We start from the raw sequence: 19,527 nt of genomic DNA, 5'->3' as shown, positions 1-19,527 counted from the left end.
TGCACCAATCTGCAAGGAACTTCCGTGATGAGCATTTGCGTCACTGGAGATGGGCCAATAGGTATGTGGCCCTCTTCAAAAAAGCTTGCTGGCCCCATCATGTACCGCTACGTACGAGCCGCACTTCAATGTAGTGAAATTACAAGATCAGTCAAGTAGTCAGTTATACAAAAAAGAAAGGCGTTGGTGCAACCTTGATAATTTGACTATTCTGTCTACTCTCCCTGGTACGTAAAATAATTGTTAGCCACATGGGCCGATCGCTTTGACAAAAAATAGGCGTCTTTTTAACAAGTTCGGGAAAAGAATTTTCTAGGAACAGACGCGGTAAACTAACGATAGTTTTATAGCCAATTGGGGGGAGTGGGTTACGTCCCAAGGACGCCGTAGTGGAGGTCTACGGAGAATTTTGCCCCACTGGGGATTTTTAACGTGCGCTACGATGCGCACGGGCGCCTTCGCAGCTTGCCTCCATTCAAACTGAAATCTCTGGAGCCGGGGATTAGCCCGCAATTTCGAGCCGAGTATAATAGCGCCTTAGCTACTCGGCTACCCCGAAGGGTGATAGAGTAAGGTTATACAAACATATGAATGTGATGAGTCCAGGTAGGTGTGCTGCGATTCTCCAGCACTGCAGGTTGAAAGTGTATTTGACCCAGGTTGTCGAGCTAGTAGCTGGATATATAGGGGTCGTAATGATAGCGACGGTTTGACATCATTATGGCAGTTTGAGGACTTTGTCAACTTTCACGCCTACATGTACCATCGGGTCGTCCACTATCCCCTCACTATATCAATGATGAGGGGCTGTTTTTATGGCGAAACGGCATTACTAGCCGATAGGCTGAACAGGTTGTGTCCTAGGTATGTGGCATTGCATGTGCAGCTCTCCTCAGCTGACCCATTTGACGCGAACCTGTTTTACTGGTTATATTTCGCTGATTACACGTAGACCTGTCACAAAAAAAATGTAAGGAGACAGTTTTCATGTGGTTTTCTTGAAGAAAACGGGTTCCGCCAGACTTGCATGACTGAATAGATGAAAGCAGGCTAGTGTCAGATTCAATGTACATATTTGACGTGAATGTCGGTCACATCGTAGGTTCCACTGCCAACGTGATTTTCATCAAAAAAACCTAACTCACTAAAACTTGCATAAGTGGGCATACGAAACTAGTTGTGGACCAATCTGCAAGGAACTTCCGTAAGTGACGAGCATTTGCGTCACTGGAGATGTGCCAAGAGGTATGTGCCCCTCTTCAATAAAGCTTGCTGGCCCCAACATGTACCGCTATGTACGAGCCGCACTTCAATGTAGTGAAATTGGAAGATCAGTCAAGTAGTCAGTCATACAAAAAAGAACGGCATTCGTGCAACCTTGATAATTTGACCATTCTGTCTGCTCTCACTGGTACGAAAGATAATTGTTAGCCACATGGGCCGATCGCTGTGGCAAAAAATAGGGGTCTTTTTAACAAGTTCGGGAAAAGAATTTTCTAGGAACAGACGTGGTAAAGTAACGATAGTTTTATAGCCAATTGGGGGGATTGGGTTACGTCCCAAGGACGCCGTAGTGGAGGTCTACGGAGAATTTTGCCCAACTGGGGATCTTTAACGTGCGCTACGATGCACACGGGCGCCTTCGCAGCTTGCCTCCATTCAAACTGAAATCTCCGGAGCCGGGGATTAGCCCGCAATTTCGAGCCGAGTATACTAGCGCCTTAGCTACTCGGCTACCCCGAAGGGTGATAGAGTAAGGTTATACAGGCAGATGAATGTGATGAGTCCAGGTAGGTGTGCTGCGATTCTCCAGCACTGCAGGTTGAAAGTGTATTTGACCCAGGTTGTCGAGCTAGTAGCTGGATATATAGGGGTCGTAACGATAGCGACGGTTTGACATCATTATGGCAGTTTGAGGACTTTGTCCACTTTCTCGCCTACATGTACCATCGGGTCGTCCACTATCCCCTCACTATATCAATGATGAGGGGCTGTTTTTATGGCGAAACGGCATTACTAGCCGATAGGCTGAACAGGTTGTGTCCTAGGTATGTGGCATTACATGTGCAGCTCTCCTCAGCTGACCCATTTGATGCGAACCTGTTTTACTAGCTATATTTCGCTGATTACTCGTGGACCTTTCGTAAAATCAATGTCACCGCACTTTAAATGCGTTGCCGAGGCTGCGTGTGTGCCACAATTCAATGAAAGTATATAACGGGAATCAGTGTAACTGAAAAGGAGACAGTTTTCATGTGGTTTTCTTGAACGAAACGGGCTCCGTCAGACTTGCATGACTGAATAGCTGAAAGCAGGCTAGTGCGAGATTAAATGTACATCTTTGACGTGAATGTCGGTCACATCATAGGTGCCACTGCCATGTGCTTTTCTTCAAACAACCTAACTCACTAAAACTTTCATAAGTGGGCACACCAAACTAGTTGTGTACCAATCTGCAAGGAACTTCCGTGACGAGCATTTGCGTCACTGGAGATGGGCCAAGAGGTATGTGGCCCTCTTCAATAAAGCTTGCTGGCCCCAACATGTACCGTTACGTACGAGCCGCACTTCAATGTAGTGAAATTGGAAGATCAGTCAAGTAGTCAGTTATACAAAAAAGAAAGGCATTCGTGCAACCTTGATAATTTGACTATTCTGTCTGCTCTCACTGATACGTAAGATAACTGTTAGCCACATGGGCCGATCGGTGTGGCAAAAAATAGGCGTCTTTTTAACAAGTTCGGGAAAAGAATTTTCTAGGAACAGACGCGGTAAACTAAAGATAGTTTTATAGCCAATTGGGGGAGTGGGTTACGTCCCAAGGACGCAGTAGTGGAGGTCTACGGAGAATTTTGCCCAACTGGGGATCTTTAACGTGCGCTACGATGCACACGGGCGCCTTCGCAGCTTGCCTCCATTCAAACTGAAATCTCCGGAGCCGGGGATTAGCCCGCAATTTCGAGCCGTGTATACTAGCGCCTTAGCTACTCGGCTACCCCGAAGGGTGATAAGAGTAAGGTTATACAGGCATATGAATGTGATGAGTCCAGGTAGGTGTGCTGCGATTCTCCAGCACTGCAGGTTGAAAGTGTATTTGACCCAGGTTGTCGAGCTAGTAGCTGGATATATGGGGGTCGTAACGATAGCGACGGTTTGACATCATTATGGCAGTTCGAGGACTTTGTCAACTTTCACGCCTACATGTACCATCGGGTCGTCTACTATCCCCTCACTATATCAATGAAGAGGGGCTGTTTTTATGGCGAAACGGCATCACTAGCCGATAGGCTGAACAGCTTGTGTCCTAGGTATGTGGCATTACATGTGCAGCTCTCCTCAGCTGACCCATTTGATGCGAACCTGTTTTACTAGCTATATTTCGCTGATTACTCGTGGACCTTTCGTAAAATCAATGTCACCGCACTTTAAATGCGTTGCCGAGGCTGCGTGTGTGCCACAATTCAATGAAAGTATATAACGGGAATCAGTGTAACTGAAAAGGAGACAGTTTTCATGTGGTTTTCTTGAACGAAACGGGCTCCGTCAGACTTGCATGACTGAATAGCTGAAAGCAGGCTAGTGCGAGATTAAATGTACATCTTTGACGTGAATGTCGGTCACATCATACGTGCCACTGCCATGTGCTTTTCTTCAAACAACCTAACTCACTAAAACTTTCATAAGTGGGCACACCAAACTAGTTGTGTACCAATCTGCAAGGAACTTCCGTGACGAGCATTTGCGTCACTGGAGATGGGCCAAGAGGTATGTGGCCCTCTTCAATAAAGCTTGCTGGCCCCAACATGTACCGTTACGTACGAGCCGCACTTCAATGTAGTGAAATTGGAAGATCAGTCAAGTAGTCAGTTATACAAAAAAGAAAGGCATTCGTGCAACCTTGATAATTTGACTATTCTGTCTGCTCTCACTGATACGTAAGATAACTGTTAGCCACATGGGCCGATCGGTGTGGCAAAAAATAGGCGTCTTTTTAACAAGTTCGGGAAAAGAATTTTCTAGGAACAGACGCGGTAAACTAAAGATAGTTTTATAGCCAATTGGGGGAGTGGGTTACGTCCCAAGGACGCAGTAGTGGAGGTCTACGGAGAATTTTGCCCAACTGGGGATCTTTAACGTGCGCTACGATGCACACGGGCGCCTTCGCAGCTTGCCTCCATTCAAACTGAAATCTCCGGAGCCGGGGATTAGCCCGCAATTTCGAGCCGTGTATACTAGCGCCTTAGCTACTCGGCTACCCCGAAGGATGATAAGAGTAAGGTTATACAGGCATATGAATGTGATGAGTCCAGGTAGGTGTGCTGCGATTCTCCAGCACTGCAGGTTGAAAGTGTATTTGACCCAGGTTGTCGAGCTAGTAGCTGGATATATGGGGGTCGTAATGATAGCGACGGTTTGACATCATTATGGCAGTTCGAGGACTTTGTCAACTTTCACGCCTACATGTACCATCGGGTCGTCTACTATCCCCTCACTATATCAATGAAGAGGGGCTGTTTTTATGGCGAAACGGCATCACTAGCCGATAGGCTGAACAGCTTGTGTCCTAGGTATGTGGCATTACATGTGCAGCTCTCCTCAGCTGACCCATTTGACGCGAACCTGTTTTACTGGCTATATTTCGCTGATTACATGTGGACCTTTCGTAAAATCAATGTAACCGCACTTTAAATGCGTTGCCGAGGCTGGGTGTGCGCCACAATTCAACGAAAGTACATAACGGGAATCAGTGTAACGGAAAAGAAGACAGTTTTCATGTGGTTTTCTTCAACAAAACGGGTTCCGCCAGACTTGCATGACTGAATAGATGAAAGCAGGCTAGTGCCAGATTCAATGTACATCTTTGACATGAATGTCGCTCACATCGTAGGTGCCACTGCCATGTGATTTTCATCAAAAAAACCTAACTCACTAAAACTTGCATAAGTGGGCATACGAAACTAGTTGTGGACCAATCTGCAAAGAACTTCCGTAAGTGACGAGCATTTGCGTCACTGGAGATGTGCCAAGAGGTATGTGCCCCTCTTCAATAAAGCTTGCTGGCACCAACATGTACCGCTATGTACGAGCCGCACTTCAATGTAGTGAAATTGGACGATCAGTCAAGTAGTCAGTCATACAAAAAAGAACGGCATTCGTGCAACCTTGATAATTTGACTATTCTGTCTGCTCTCACTGGTACGTAAGATAATTGTTAGCCACATGGGCCGATCGCTGTGGCAAAACATAGGCGTCTTTTTAACAAGTTCGGGAAAAGAATTTTCTAGGAACAGACGCGGTAAAGTAACGATAGTTTTATAGCCAATTGGGGGGAGTGGGTTACGTCCCAAGGACGCCGTAGTGGAGGTCTACGGAGAATTTTGCCCAACTGGGGATCTTTAAAGTGCGCTACGATGCACACGGGCGCCTTCGCAGCTTGCCTCCATTCAAACTGAAATCTCCGGAGCCGGGGATTAGCCCGCAATTTCGAGCCGAGTATACTAGCGCCTTAGCTACTCGGCTACACCGAAGGGTGATAGAGTAAGGTTATACAGGCATATGAATGTGATGAGTCCAGGTAGGTGTGCATCGATTCTCAAGCACTGCAGGTTGAAAGTGTATTTGACCCAGGTTGTCGAGCTAGTAGCTGGATATATGGGGGTCGTAATGATAGCGACGGTTTGACATCATTATGGCAGTTTGAGGACTTTGTCAACTTTCTCGCCTACATGTACCATCGGCTCGTCCACTCTCCCCTCACTATATCAATGATGAGGGACTGTTTTTATGGCGATACTTCATTACTAGCCGATAGGAGGAAAAGGTTGTGTCCTAGGTATGTGGCATTGCATGTGCAGCTCTCCTCAGCTGACTCATTTGACGCGAGCCTGTTATACTGGCTATATTTCGCTGATTACATGTGGACCTTTCGTAAAATCAATGTAACCGCACTTTAAATGCGTTGCCGAGGCTGGGTGTTTGCCACAATTCAATGAAAGTAAATAACGGGAATCAGTGTAACGGAAAAGAAGACAGTTTTCATGTGGTTTTCTTCAAGAAAATGGGTTCCGCCAACTTGCATGACTCAATAGATGAAAGCAGGCTAGTGCCAGATTCCATGTACATCTTTGACGTGAATGTGGGTCACATCGTAGGTGCCACTGCCATGTGCTTTTCTTCAAACAACCTAAGTCACTAAAACTTGCACAAGTTGGCATACCAAACTAGTTGTGTACCAATCTGCAAGGAACTTCCGTGAGTGACGAGCATTTGCGTCACTGGAGATGGGCCAAGAGGTATGTGCCCCTCTTCAATAAAGCTTGCTGGCCCCAACATGTACCGCTATGTACGAGCCGCACTTCAATGTAGTGAAATTGGAAGATCGGTCAAGTAGTCAGTTACACAAAAAAGAAAGGCATTCGTGCAACCTTGACAATTTGACTATTCTGTCTGCTCTAACTGGTACGTAAGCTAATTGTTAGCCACATGGGCCGATCGCTGTGGCAAAAAATAGGCGTCTTCTTAACAAGTTCGGGAAAAGAATTTTCTAGAACAGACGCGGTAATGTAACGATATTTTTACAGCCAATTGGGGGGAGTGGGTTACGTCCCAAGGACGCCGTAGTGGAGGTCTACGGAGAATCTTGCCCAACTGGGGATCTTTAACGTGCGCTACGATGCACACGGGCGACTTTGCAGCTTGCCTCCATTCAAACTGAAATCTCCGGAGCCGGGGATTAACCCGCAATTTCGAGCCGAGTATACTAGCGCCTTAGCTACTCGGCTACCCCGAAGGGTGATAAGAGTAAGGTTATACAGGCATATGAATGTGATGAGTCCAGGTAGGTGTGCTGCGATTCTCCAGTACTGCAGGTTGAAAGTGTATTTGACCCAGGTTGTCGAGCTAGTAGCTGGATATATGGGGGTCGTAATGATAGCGACGGTTTGACATCATTATGGCAGTTTGAGGACTTTGTCAACTTTCTCGCCTACATGTACCATCGGGTCGTCCACTATCCCCTCACTATATCAATGATGAGGGGCTGTTTTTATGGCGAAACGGCATTACTAGCCGATAGGCTGAACAGGTTGTGTCCTAGGTATGTGGCATTACATGTGCAGCTCTCCTCAGCTGACCCATTTGACGCGAACCTGTTTTACTGGCTATATTTCGCTGATTACACGTGGACCTTTCGTAAAATCAATGTAACCGCACTTTAAATGCGTTGCCGAGGCTGGGTGTGCGCCACAATTCAATGAAAGTATATAACGGGAATCAGTGTAACGGAAAAGAAGACAGTTTTCATGTGGTTTTCTTCAACAAAACGGGTTCCGCCAGACTTGCATGACTGAATAGCTGAAAGTAGGCTAGTGCCAGATTCAATGTACATCTTTGACGTGAATGTCGGTCACATCATAGGTGCCACTGCCATGTGCTTTTCTTCAAACAACCTAACTCACTAAAACTTGCATAAGTGGGCATACCAAACTAGTTGTGTACCAATCTGCAAGGAACTTCCGTGACGAGCATTTGCGTCACTGGAGATGGGCCAAGAGGTATGTGGCCCTCTTCAATAAAGCTTGCTGGCCCCAACATGTACCGCTATGTACGAGCCGCACTTCAATGTAGTGAAATTGGAAGATCGGTCAAGTAGTCAGTTATACAAAAAAGAAAGGCATTCGTGCAACCTTGACAATTTGACTATTCTGTCTGCTCTAACTGGTACGTAAGATAATTGTTAGCCACATGGGCCGATCGCTGTGGCAAAAAATAGGCGTCTTTTTAACAAGTTCGGGAAAAGAATTTTCTAGGAACAGACGCGGTAATGTAACGATAGTTTTATAGCCAATTGGGGGGAGTGGGTTACGTCCCAAGGACGCCGTAGTGGAGGTCTACGGAGAATTTTGCCCAACTGGGGATCTTTAACGTGCGCTACGATGCACACGGGCGACTTCGCAGCTTGCCTCCATTCAAACTGAAATCTCCGGAGCCGGGGATTAGCCCGCAATTTCGAGCCGAGTATACTAGCGCCTTAGCTACTCGGCTACCCCGAAGGGTGATAAGAGTAAGGTTATACAGGCATATCAATGTGATGAGTCCAGGTAGGTGTGCTGCGATATTCCAGTACTGCAGGTTGAAAGTGTATTTGACCCAGGTTGTCGAGCTAGTAGCTGGATATATGGGGGTCGTAATGATAGCGACGCTTTGACATCATTATGGCAGTTCGAGGACTTTGTCAACTTTCTCGCCTACATGTACCATCGGGTCGTCCACTATCCCCTCACTATATCAATGATGAGGGGCTGTTTTTATGGCGAAACGGCATTACTAGCCGATAGGCTGAACAGGTTGTGTCCTAGGTATGTGGCATTACATGTGCAGCTCTCCTCAGCTGACCCATTTGACGCGAACCTGTTTTACTGGCTATATTTCGCTGATTACACGTGGACCTTTCGTAAAATCAATGTAACCGCACTTTAAATGCGTTGCCGAGGCTGGGTGTGCGCCACAATTCAATGAAAGTATATAACGGGAATCAGTGTAACGGAAAAGAAGACAGTTTTCATGTGGTTTTCTTCAACAAAACGGGTTCCGCCAGACTTGCATGACTGAATAGCTGAAAGTAGGCTAGTGCCAGATTCAATGTACATCTTTGACGTGAATGTCGGTCACATCATAGGTGCCACTGCCATGTGCTTTTCTTCAAACAACCTAACTCACTAAAACTTGCATAAGTGGGCATACCAAACTAGTTGTGTACCAATCTGCAAGGAACTTCCGTGACGAGCATTTGCGTCACTGGAGATGGGCCAAGAGGTATGTGGCCCTCTTCAATAAAGCTTGCTGGCCCCAACATGTACCGCTATGTACGAGCCGCACTTCAATGTAGTGAAATTGGAAGATCGGTCAAGTAGTCAGTTATACAAAAAAGAAAGGCATTCGTGCAACCTTGACAATTTGACTATTCTGTCTGCTCTAACTGGTACGTAAGATAATTGTTAGCCACATGGGCCGATCGCTGTGGCAAAAAATAGGCGTCTTTTTAACAAGTTCGGGAAAAGAATTTTCTAGGAACAGACGCGGTAATGTAACGATAGTTTTATAGCCAATTGGGGGGAGTGGGTTACGTCCCAAGGACGCCGTAGTGGAGGTCTACGGAGAATTTTGCCCAACTGGGGATCTTTAACGTGCGCTACGATGCACACGGGCGACTTCGCAGCTTGCCTCCATTCAAACTGAAATCTCCGGAGCCGGGGATTAGCCCGCAATTTCGAGCCGAGTATACTAGCGCCTTAGCTACTCGGCTACCCCGAAGGGTGATAAGAGTAAGGTTATACAGGCATATCAATGTGATGAGTCCAGGTAGGTGTGCTGCGATATTCCAGTACTGCAGGTTGAAAGTGTATTTGACCCAGGTTGTCGAGCTAGTAGCTGGATATATGGGGGTCGTAATGATAGCGACGCTTTGACATCATTATGGCAGTTCGAGGACTTTGTCAACTTTCACGCCTACATGTACCATCGGGTCGTCTACTATCCCCTCACTATATCAATGAAGAGGGGCTGTTTTTATGGCGAAACGGCATCACTAGCCGATAGGCTGAACAGCTTGTGTCCTAGGTATGTGGCATTACATGTGCAGCTCTCCTCAGCTGACCCATTTGACGCGAACCTGTTTTACTGGCTATATTTCGCTGATTACATGTGGACCTTTCGTAAAATCAATGTAACCGCACTTTAAATGCGTTGCCGAGGCTGGGTGTGCGCCACAATTCAACGAAAGTATATAACGGGAATCAGTGTAACGGAAAAGAAGACGGTTTTCATGTGGTTTTCTTCAACAAAACGGGTTCCGCCAGACTTGCACGACTGAATAGATGAAAGCAGGCTAGTGCCAGATTCAATGTACATCTTTGACATGAATGTCTCTCACATCGTAGGTGCCACTGCCATGTGATTTTCATCAAAAAAACCTAACTCACTAAAACTTGCATAAGTGGGCATACGAAACTAGTTGTGGACCAATCTGCAAAGAACTTCCGTAAGTGACGAGCATTTGCGTCACTGGAGATGTGCCAAGAGGTATGTGCCCCTCTTCAATAAAGCTTGCTGGCACCAACATGTACCGCTATGTACGAGCCGCACTTCAATGTAGTGAAATTGGACGATCAGTCAAGTAGTGAGTCATACAAAAAAGAACGGCATTCGTGCAACCTTGATAATTTGACTATTCTGTCTGCTCTCACTGGTAGGTAAGATAATTGTTAGCCACATGGGCCGATCGCTGTGGCAAAACATAGGCGTCTTTTTAACAAGTTCGGGAAAAGAATTTTCTAGGAACAGACGCGGTAAAGTAACGATAGTTTTATAGCCAATTGGGGGGAGTGGGTTACGTCCCAAGGACGCCGTAGTGGAGGTCTACGGAGAATTTTGCCCAACTGGGGATCTTTAAAGTGCGCTACGATGCACACGGGCGCCTTCGCAGCTTGCCTCCATTCAAACTGAAATCTCCGGAGCCGGGGATTAGCCCGCAATTTCGAGCCGAGTATACTAGCGCCTTAGCTACTCGGCTACCCCGAAGGGTGATAGAGTAAGGTTATACAGGCATATGAATGTGATGAGTCCAGGTAGGTGTGCATCGATTCTCAAGCACTGCAGGTTGAAAGTGTATTTGACCCAGGTTGTCGAGCTAGTAGCTGGATATATGGGGGTCGTAATGATAGCGACGGTTTGACATCATTATGGCAGTTTGAGGACTTTGTCAACTTTCTCGCCTACATGTACCATCGGCTCGTCCACTCTCCCCTCACTATATCAATGATGAGGGACTGTTTTTATGGCGATACTTCATTACTAGCCGATAGGAGGAAAAGGTTGTGTCCTAGGTATGTGGCATTGCATGTGCAGCTCTCCTCAGCTGAATCATTTGACGCGAGCCTGTTATACTGGCTATATTTCGCTGATTACATGTGGACCTTTCGTAAAATCAATGTAACCGCACTTTAAATGCGTTGCCGAGGCTGGGTGTTTGCCACAATTCAATGAAAGTAAATAACGGGAATCAGTGTAACGGAAAAGAAGACAGTTTTCATGTGGTTTTCTTCAACAAAACGGGTTCCGCCAGACTTGCATGACTGAATAGCTGAAAGTAGGCTAGTGCCAGATTCAATGTACATCTTTGACGTGAATGTCGGTCACATCATAGGTGCCACTGCCATGTGCTTTTCTTCAAACAACCTAACTCACTAAAACTTGCATAAGTGGGCATACCAAACTAGTTGTGTACCAATCTGCAAGGAACTTCCGTGACGAGCATTTGCGTCACTGGAGATGGGCCAAGAGGTATGTGGCCCTCTTCAATAAAGCTTGCTGGCCCCAAAATGTACCGTTATGAGCGAGCCGCACTTCAATGTAGTGAAATTGGAAGATCGGTCAAGTAGTCAGTTACACAAAAAAGAAAGGCATTCGTGCAACCTTGATAATTTGACTATTCTGTCTGCTCTCACTGGTACGTAAGATAATTGTTAGCCACATGGGCCGATCGCTGTGGCAAAAAATAGGGGTCTTTTTAACAAGTTCGGGAAAAGAATTTTCTAGGAACAGACGCGGTAAAGTAACGTTAGTTTTATAGCCAATTGGGGGGAGTGGGTTACGCCCCAAGGACGCCGTAGTGGAGGTCTACGGAGAATTTTGCCCAACTGGGGATCTTTAACGTGCGCTACGATGCACACGGGCGCCTTCGCAGCTTGCCTCCATTCAAACTGAAATCTCCGGAGCCGGGGATTAGCCCGCAATTTCGAGCCGAGTATACTAGCGCCTTAGCTACTCGGCTACCCCGAAGGGTGATAGAGTAAGGTTATACAGGCATATGAATGTGATGAGTCCAGGTAGGTGTTCTGCGATTCTCCAGTACTGCAGGTTGAAAGTGTATTTGACCCAGGTTATCGAGCTAGTAGCTGGATATATGGGGGTCGTATCGATAGCGACGGTTTGACATCATTATGGCAGTTTGAGGACTTTGTCAACTTTCTCGCCTACATGTACCATCGGGTCGTCCACTATCCCCTCACTATATCAATGATGAGGGGCTCTTTTTATGGCGAAACGGCATTACTAGCCGATAGGCTGAACAGGTTGTGTCCTAGGTATGTGGCATTACATGTGCAGCTCTCCTCAGCTGACCCATTTGACGCGAACCTGTTTTACTGGCTATATTTCGCTGATTACATGTGGACCTTTCGTAAAATCAATGTAACCGCACTTTAAATGCGTTGCCGAGGCTGGGTGTGCGCCACAATTCAATGAAAGTATATAACGGGAATCAGTGTAACGGAAAAGAAGAGAGTTTTGATGTGGTTTTCTTCAACAAAACGGGTTCCGCCAGACGTGCATGACTGAATAGCTGAAAGTAGGCTAGTGCCAGATTCAATGTACATCTTTGACGTGAATGTGGGTCACATCATAGGTGCCACTGCCATGTGCTTTTCTTCAAACAACCTAACTCACTAAAACTTGCATAAGTGGGCATACCAAACTAGTTGTGTACCAATCTGCAAGGAACTTCCGTGACGAGCATTTGCGTCACTGGAGATGGGCCAAGAGGTATGTGGCCCTCTTCAATAAAGCTTGCTGGCCCCAACATGTACCGCTATGTACGAGCCGCACTTCAATGTAGTGAAATTGGAAGATCGGTCAAGTAGTCAGTTATACAAAAAAGAAAGGCATTCGTGCAACCTTGACAATTTGACTATTCTGTCTGCTCTAACTGGTACGTAAGATAATTGTTAGCCACATGGGCCGATCGCTGTGGCAAAAAATAGGCGTCTTTTTAACAAGTTCGGGAAAAGTATTTTCTAGGAACAGACGCGGTAATGTAACGATAGTTTTATAGCCAATTGGGGGGAGTGGGTTACGTCCCAAGGACGCCGTAGTGGAGGTCTACGGAGAATTTTGCCCAACTGGGGATCTTTAACGTGCGCTACGATGCACACGGGCGACTTCGCAGCTTGCCTCCATTCAAACTGAAATCTCCGGAGCCGGGGATTAGCCCGCAATTTCGAGCCGAGTATACTAGCGCCTTAGCTACTCGGCTACCCCGAAGGGTGATAAGAGTAAGGTTATACAGGCATATCAATGTGATGAGTCCAGGTAGGTGTGCTGCGATATTCCAGTACTGCAGGTTGAAAGTGTATTTGACCCAGGTTGTCGAGCTAGTAGCTGGATATATGGGGGTCGTAATGATAGCGACGCTTTGACATCATTATGGCAGTTTGAGGACTTTGTCAACTTTCTCGCCTACATGTACCATCGGGTCGTCCACTATCCCCTCACTATATCAATGATGAGGGGCTGTTTTTATGGCGAAACGGCATTACTAGCCGATAGGCTGAACAGGTTGTGTCCTAGGTATGTGGCATTACATGTGCAGCTCTCCTCAGCTGACTCATTTGACGCGAACCTGTTTTACTGGCTATATTTCGCTGATTACATGTGGACCTTTCGTAAAATCAATGTAACCGCACTTTAAATGCGTTGCCGAGGCTGGGTGTTTGCCACAATTCAATGAAAGTATATAACGGGAATCAGTGTAACGGAAAAGAAGACAGTTTTCATGTGGTTTTCTTCAACAAAATGGGATCCGCCAACTTGCATGACTCCATAGATGAAAGCAGGCTAGTGCCAGATTCAATGTACATCTTTGACGTGAATGTGGGTCACATCGTAGGTGCCACTGCCATGTGCTTTTCTTCAAACAACCTAAGTCACTAAAACTTGCACAAGTGGGCATACGAAACTAGTTGTGTACCAATCTGCAAGGAACTTCCGTAAGTGACGAGCATTTGCGTCACTGGAGATGGGCCAAGAGGTATGTGGCCCTCTCCAATAAAGCTTGCTGGCCCCAACATGTACCGCTATGCACGAGCCGCACTTCAATGTAGTGAAATTGGAAGATCAGTCAAGTAGTCAGTCATACAAAAAAGAAAGGCATTCGTGCAACCTTGATAATTTGACTATTCTGTCTGCTCTCACTGGTACGTAAGATAATTGTTAGCCACATGGGCCGATCGCTGTGGCAAAAAATAGGGGTCTTTTTAACAAGTTCGGGAAAAGAATTTTCTAGGAACAGACGCCGTAAAGTAACGTTAGTTTTATAGCCAATTGGGGGGAGTGGGTTACGCCCCAAGGACGCCGTAGTGGAGGTCTACGGAGAATTTTGCCCAACTGGGGATCTTTAACGTGCGCTACGATGCACACGGGCGCCTTCGCAGCTTGCCTCCATTCAAACTGAAATCTCCGGAGCCGGGGATTAGCCCGCAATTTCGAGCCGAGTATACTAGCGCCTTAGCTACTCGGCTACCCCGAAGGGTGATAAGAGTAAGGTTATACAGGCATATGAATGTGATGAGTCCAGGTAGGTGTTCTGCGATTCTCCAGTACTGCAGGTTGAAAGTGTATTTGACCCAGGTTGTCGAGCTAGTAGCTGGATATATGGGGGTCGTATCGATAGCGACGGTTTGACATCATTATGGTAGTTTGAGGACTTTGTCCACTTTCTCGCCTACATGTACCATCGGGTCGTCCACTATCCCCTCACTATATCAATGATGAGGGGCTGTTTTAATGGCGAAACGGCATTACTAGCCGATAGGCTGAACAGGTTGTGTCCTAGGTATGTGGCATTACATGTGCAGCTCTCCTCAGCTGACCCATTTGATGCGAACCTGTTTTACTAGATATATTTCGCTGATTACTCGTGGACCTTTCGTAAAATCAATGTCACCGCACTTTAAATGCGTTGCCGAGGCTGCGTGTGTGCCACAATTCAATGAAAGTATATAATGGGAATCAGTGTAACGGAAAAGGAGACAGTTTTCATGTGGTTTTCTTGAACGAAACGGGCTCCGTCAGACTTGCATGACTGAATAGGTGAAAGGAGGCTAGTGCCAGATTCAATGTACATCTTTGACGTGAATGTCGGTCACATCGTAGGTGCCACTGCCATGTGATTTTCATCAAAAAAACCTAACTCACTAAAACTTGCATAGGTGGGCATACGAAACTAGTTGTGTACCAATGTGCAAGGAACTTCCGTGAGTGACGAGCATTTGCGGCACTGGAGATGGGCCAAGAGGTATGTGGCCCTCTTCAATAAAGCTTGCTGGCCCCAACATGTACCGCTACGTACGAGCCGCACTTCAATGTAGTGAAATTGGAAGATCCGTCAAGTAGTCAGTTATACAAAAAAGAAAGGCATTCGTGCAACCTTGACAATTTGACTATTCTGTCTGCTCTCACTGGTACGTAAGATAATTGTTAGCCACATGGGCCGATCGCTGTGGCAAAAAATAGGCGTCTTTTTAACAAGTTCGGGAAAAGAATTTTCTAGGAACAGACGCGGTAATGTAACGATAGTTTTACAGCCAATTGGGGGGAGTGGGTTACGTCCCAAAGACGCCGTAGTGGAGGTCTACGGAGAATTTTGCCCAACTGGGGATCTTTAACGTGCGCTACGATGCACACGGGCGCCTTCGCAGCTTGCCTCCATTCAAACTGAAATCTCCGGAGCCGGGGATTAGCCCGCAATTTCGAGCCGAGTATACTAGCGCCTTAGCTACTCGGCTACCCTGAAGGGTGATAGAGTAAGGTTATACAAACATATGAATGTGATGAGTCCAGGTAGGTGTGCTGCGATTCTCCAGCACTGCAGGTTTAAAGTGTATTTGACCCAGGTTGTCGAGCTAGTAGTTGGATATATGGGGGTCGTAATGATAGCGACGGTTTGACATCATTATGGCAGTTTGAGGACTTTGTCAACTTTCACGCCTACATGTACCATCGGGTCGTCCACTATCCCCTCACTATATCAATGATGAGGGGCTGTTTTTATGGCGAAACGGCATTACTAGCCGATAGGCTCAACAGGTTGTGTCCTAGGTATGTGGCATTGCATGTGCAGCTCTCCTCAGCTGACCCACTTGACGCGAACCTGTTTTACTGGTTATATTTCGCTGATTACACGTAGACCTGTCACAAAAAAAATGTAAGGAGACAGTTTTCATGTGGTTTTCTTGAAGAAAACGGGTTCCGCCAGACTTGCATGACTGAATAGATGAAAGCAGGCTAGTGTCAGATTCAATGTACATCTTTGACGTGAATGTCGGTCACATCGTAGGTTCCACTGCCAACGTGATTTTCATAAAAAAAACCTAACTCACTAAAACTTGCATAAGTGGGCATACGAAACTAGTTGTGGACCAATCTGCAAGGAACTTCCGTAAGTGACGAGCATTTGCGCCACTGGAGATGTGCCAAGAGGTATGTGCCCCTCTTCAATAAAGCTTGCTGGCCCCAACATGTACCGCTATGTACGAGCCGCACTTCAATGTAGTGAAATTGGAAGATCAGTCAAGTAGTCAGTCATACAAAAAAGAACGGCATTCGTGCAACCTTGATAATTTGACCATTCTGTCTGCTCTCACTGGTACGAAAGATAATTGTTAGCCACATGGGCCGATCGCTGTGGCAAAAAATAGGCGTCTTCTTAACAAGTTCGGGAAAAGAATTTCCTAGAACAGACGCGGTAATGTAACGATATTTTTACAGCCAATTGGGGGGAGTGCGTTACGTCCCAAGGACGCCGTAGTGGAGGTCTACGGAGAATCTTGCCCAACTGGGGATCTTTAACGTGCGCTACGATGCACACGGGCGCCTTCGCAGCTTGCCTCCATTCAAACTGAAATCTCCGGAGCCGGCGATTAGCCCGCAATTTCGAGCCGAGTATACTAGCGCCTTAGCTACTCGGCTACCCCGAAGGGTGATAAGAGTAAGGTTATACAGGCATATGAATGTGATGAGTCCAGGTAGGTGTGCTGCGATTCTCCAGCACTGCAGGTTGAAAGTGTATTTGACCCAGGTTGTCGAGCTAGTAGCTGGATATATGGGGGTCGTATCGATAGCGACGGTTTGACATCATTATGGCAGTTTGAGGACTTTGTCAACTTTCTCGCCTACATGTACCATCGGGTCGTCCACTATCCCCTCACTATATCAATGATGAGGGGCTCTTTTTATGGCGAAACGGCATTACTAGCCGATAGGCTGAACAGGTTGTGTCCTAGGTATGTGGCATTACATGTGCAGCTCTCCTCAGCTGACCCATTTGACGCGAACCTGTTTTACTGGCTATATTTCGCTGATTACATGTGGACCTTTCGTAAAATCAATGTAACCGCACTTTAAATGCGTTGCCGAGGCTGGGTGTGCGCCACAATTCAATGAAAGTATATAACGGGAATCAGTGTAACGGAAAAGAAGAGAGTTTTGATGTGGTTTTCTTCAACAAAACGGGTTCCGCCAGACGAGCATGACTGAATAGCTGAAAGTAGGCTAGTGCCAGATTCAATGTACATCTTTGACGTGAATGTGGGTCACATCATAGGTGCCACTGCCATGTGCTTTTCTTCAAACAACCTAACTCCCTAAAACTTGCATAAGTGGGCATACCAAACTAGTTGTGTACCAATCTGCAAGGAACTTCCGTGACGAGCATTTGCGTCACTGGAGATGGGCCAAGAGGTATGTGGCCCTCTTCAATAAAGCTTGCTGGCCGCAACATGTACCGTTATGAGCGAGCCGCACTTCAATGTAGTGAAATTGGAAGATCAGTCAAGTAGTCAGTCATACAAAAAAGTAAGGCATTCGTGCAACCTTGATAATTTGACTATTCTGTCTGCTCTCACTGGTACGTAAGATAATTGTTAGCCACATGGGCCGATCGCTGTGGCAAAAAATAGGGGTCTTTTTAACAAGTTCGGGAAAAGAATTTTCTAGGAACAGACGCGGTAAAGTAACGATAGTTTTATAGCCAATTGGGGGGAGTGGGTTACGTCCCAAGGACGCCGTAGTGGAGGTCTACGGAGAATTTTGCCCAACTGGGGATCTTTAACGTGCGCTACGATGCACACGAGCGCCTTCGCAGCTTGCCTCCATTCAAACTGAAATCTCCGGAGCCGGGGATTAGCCCGCAATTTCGAGCCGAGTATACTAGCGCCTTAGCTACTCGGCTACCCCGAAGGGTGATAAGAGTAAGGTTATACAGGCATATGAATGTGATGAGTCCAGGTAGGTGTGCATCGATTCTCAAGCACTGCAGGTTGAAAGTGTATTTGACCCAGGTTGTCGAGCTAGTAGCTGGATATATGGGGGTCGTAATGATAGCGACGGTTTGACATCATTATGGCAGTTTGAGGACTTTGTCAACTTTCTCGCCTACATGTACCATCGGCTCGTCCACTCTCCCCTCACTATATCAATGATGAGGGACTGTTTTTAATGCGATACGGCATTACTAGCCGATAGGAGGAAAAGGTTGTGTCCTAGGTATGTGGCATTGCATGTGCAGCTCTCCTCAGCTGACCCATTTGACGCGAACCTGTTTTACCGGCTATATTTCGCTGATTACTCGTGGACCTTTCGTAAAATCAATGTCACCGCACTTTAAATGCGTTGCCGAGGCTGCGTGTGTGCCACAATTCAATGAAAGTATATAACGGGAATCAGTGTAACTGAAAAGGAGACAGTTTTCATGTGGTTTTCTTGAACGAAACGGGCTCCGTCAGACTTGCATGACTGAATAGGTGAAAGGAGGCTAGTGCCAGATTCAATGTACATCTTTGACGTGAATGTCGGTCACATCGTAGGTGCCACTGCCATGTGATTTTCATCAAAAAAACCTAACTCACTAAAACTTGCATAAGTGGGCATACGAAACTAGTTGTGGACCAATCTGCAAGGAACTTCCGTAAGTGACGAGCATTTGCGTCACTGGAGATGTGCCAAGAGGTATGTGCCCCTCTTCAATAAAGCTTGCTGGCCCCAACATGTACCGCTATGTACGAGCCGCACTTCAATGTAGTGAAATTGGAAGATCACTCAAGTAGTCAGTCATACAAAAAAGAACGGCATTCGTGGAACCTTGACAATTTGACTATTCTGTCTGCTCTAACTGGTACGAAAGATAATTGTTAGCCACATGGGCCGATCGCTGTGGCAAAAAATAGGCGTCTTTTTAACAAGCTCGGGAAAAGAATTTTCTAGGAACAGACGCGGTAATGTAACGATAGTTTTACAGCCAATTGGGGGGAGTGGGTTACGTCCCAAAGACGCCGTAGTGGAGGTATACGGAGAATTTTGCCCAACTGGGGATCTTTAACGTGCGCTACGATGCACACGGGCGCCTTCGCAGCTTGCCTCCATTCAAACTGAAATCTCCGGAGCCGGGGATTAGCCCGGAATTTCGAGCCGAGTATACTAGCGCCTTAGCTACTCGGCTACCCCGACGGGTGATAGAGTAAGGTTATACAGGCAGATGAATGTGATGAGTCCAGGTAGGTGTGCTGCGATTCTCCAGCACTGCAGGTTGAAAGTGTATTTGACCCAGGTTGTCGAGCTAGTAGCTGGATATATAGGGGTCGTAACGATAGCGACGGTTTGACATCATTATGGCAGTTTGAGGAATTTGTCCACTTT

This window comes from Dermacentor variabilis, chromosome 2 (assembly GCF_050947875.1).
Source record: "Dermacentor variabilis isolate Ectoservices chromosome 2, ASM5094787v1, whole genome shotgun sequence".
In the NCBI taxonomy this organism is placed as follows: domain Eukaryota; kingdom Metazoa; phylum Arthropoda; class Arachnida; order Ixodida; family Ixodidae; genus Dermacentor; species Dermacentor variabilis.
This window is presented reverse-complemented; position numbering follows the sequence as displayed.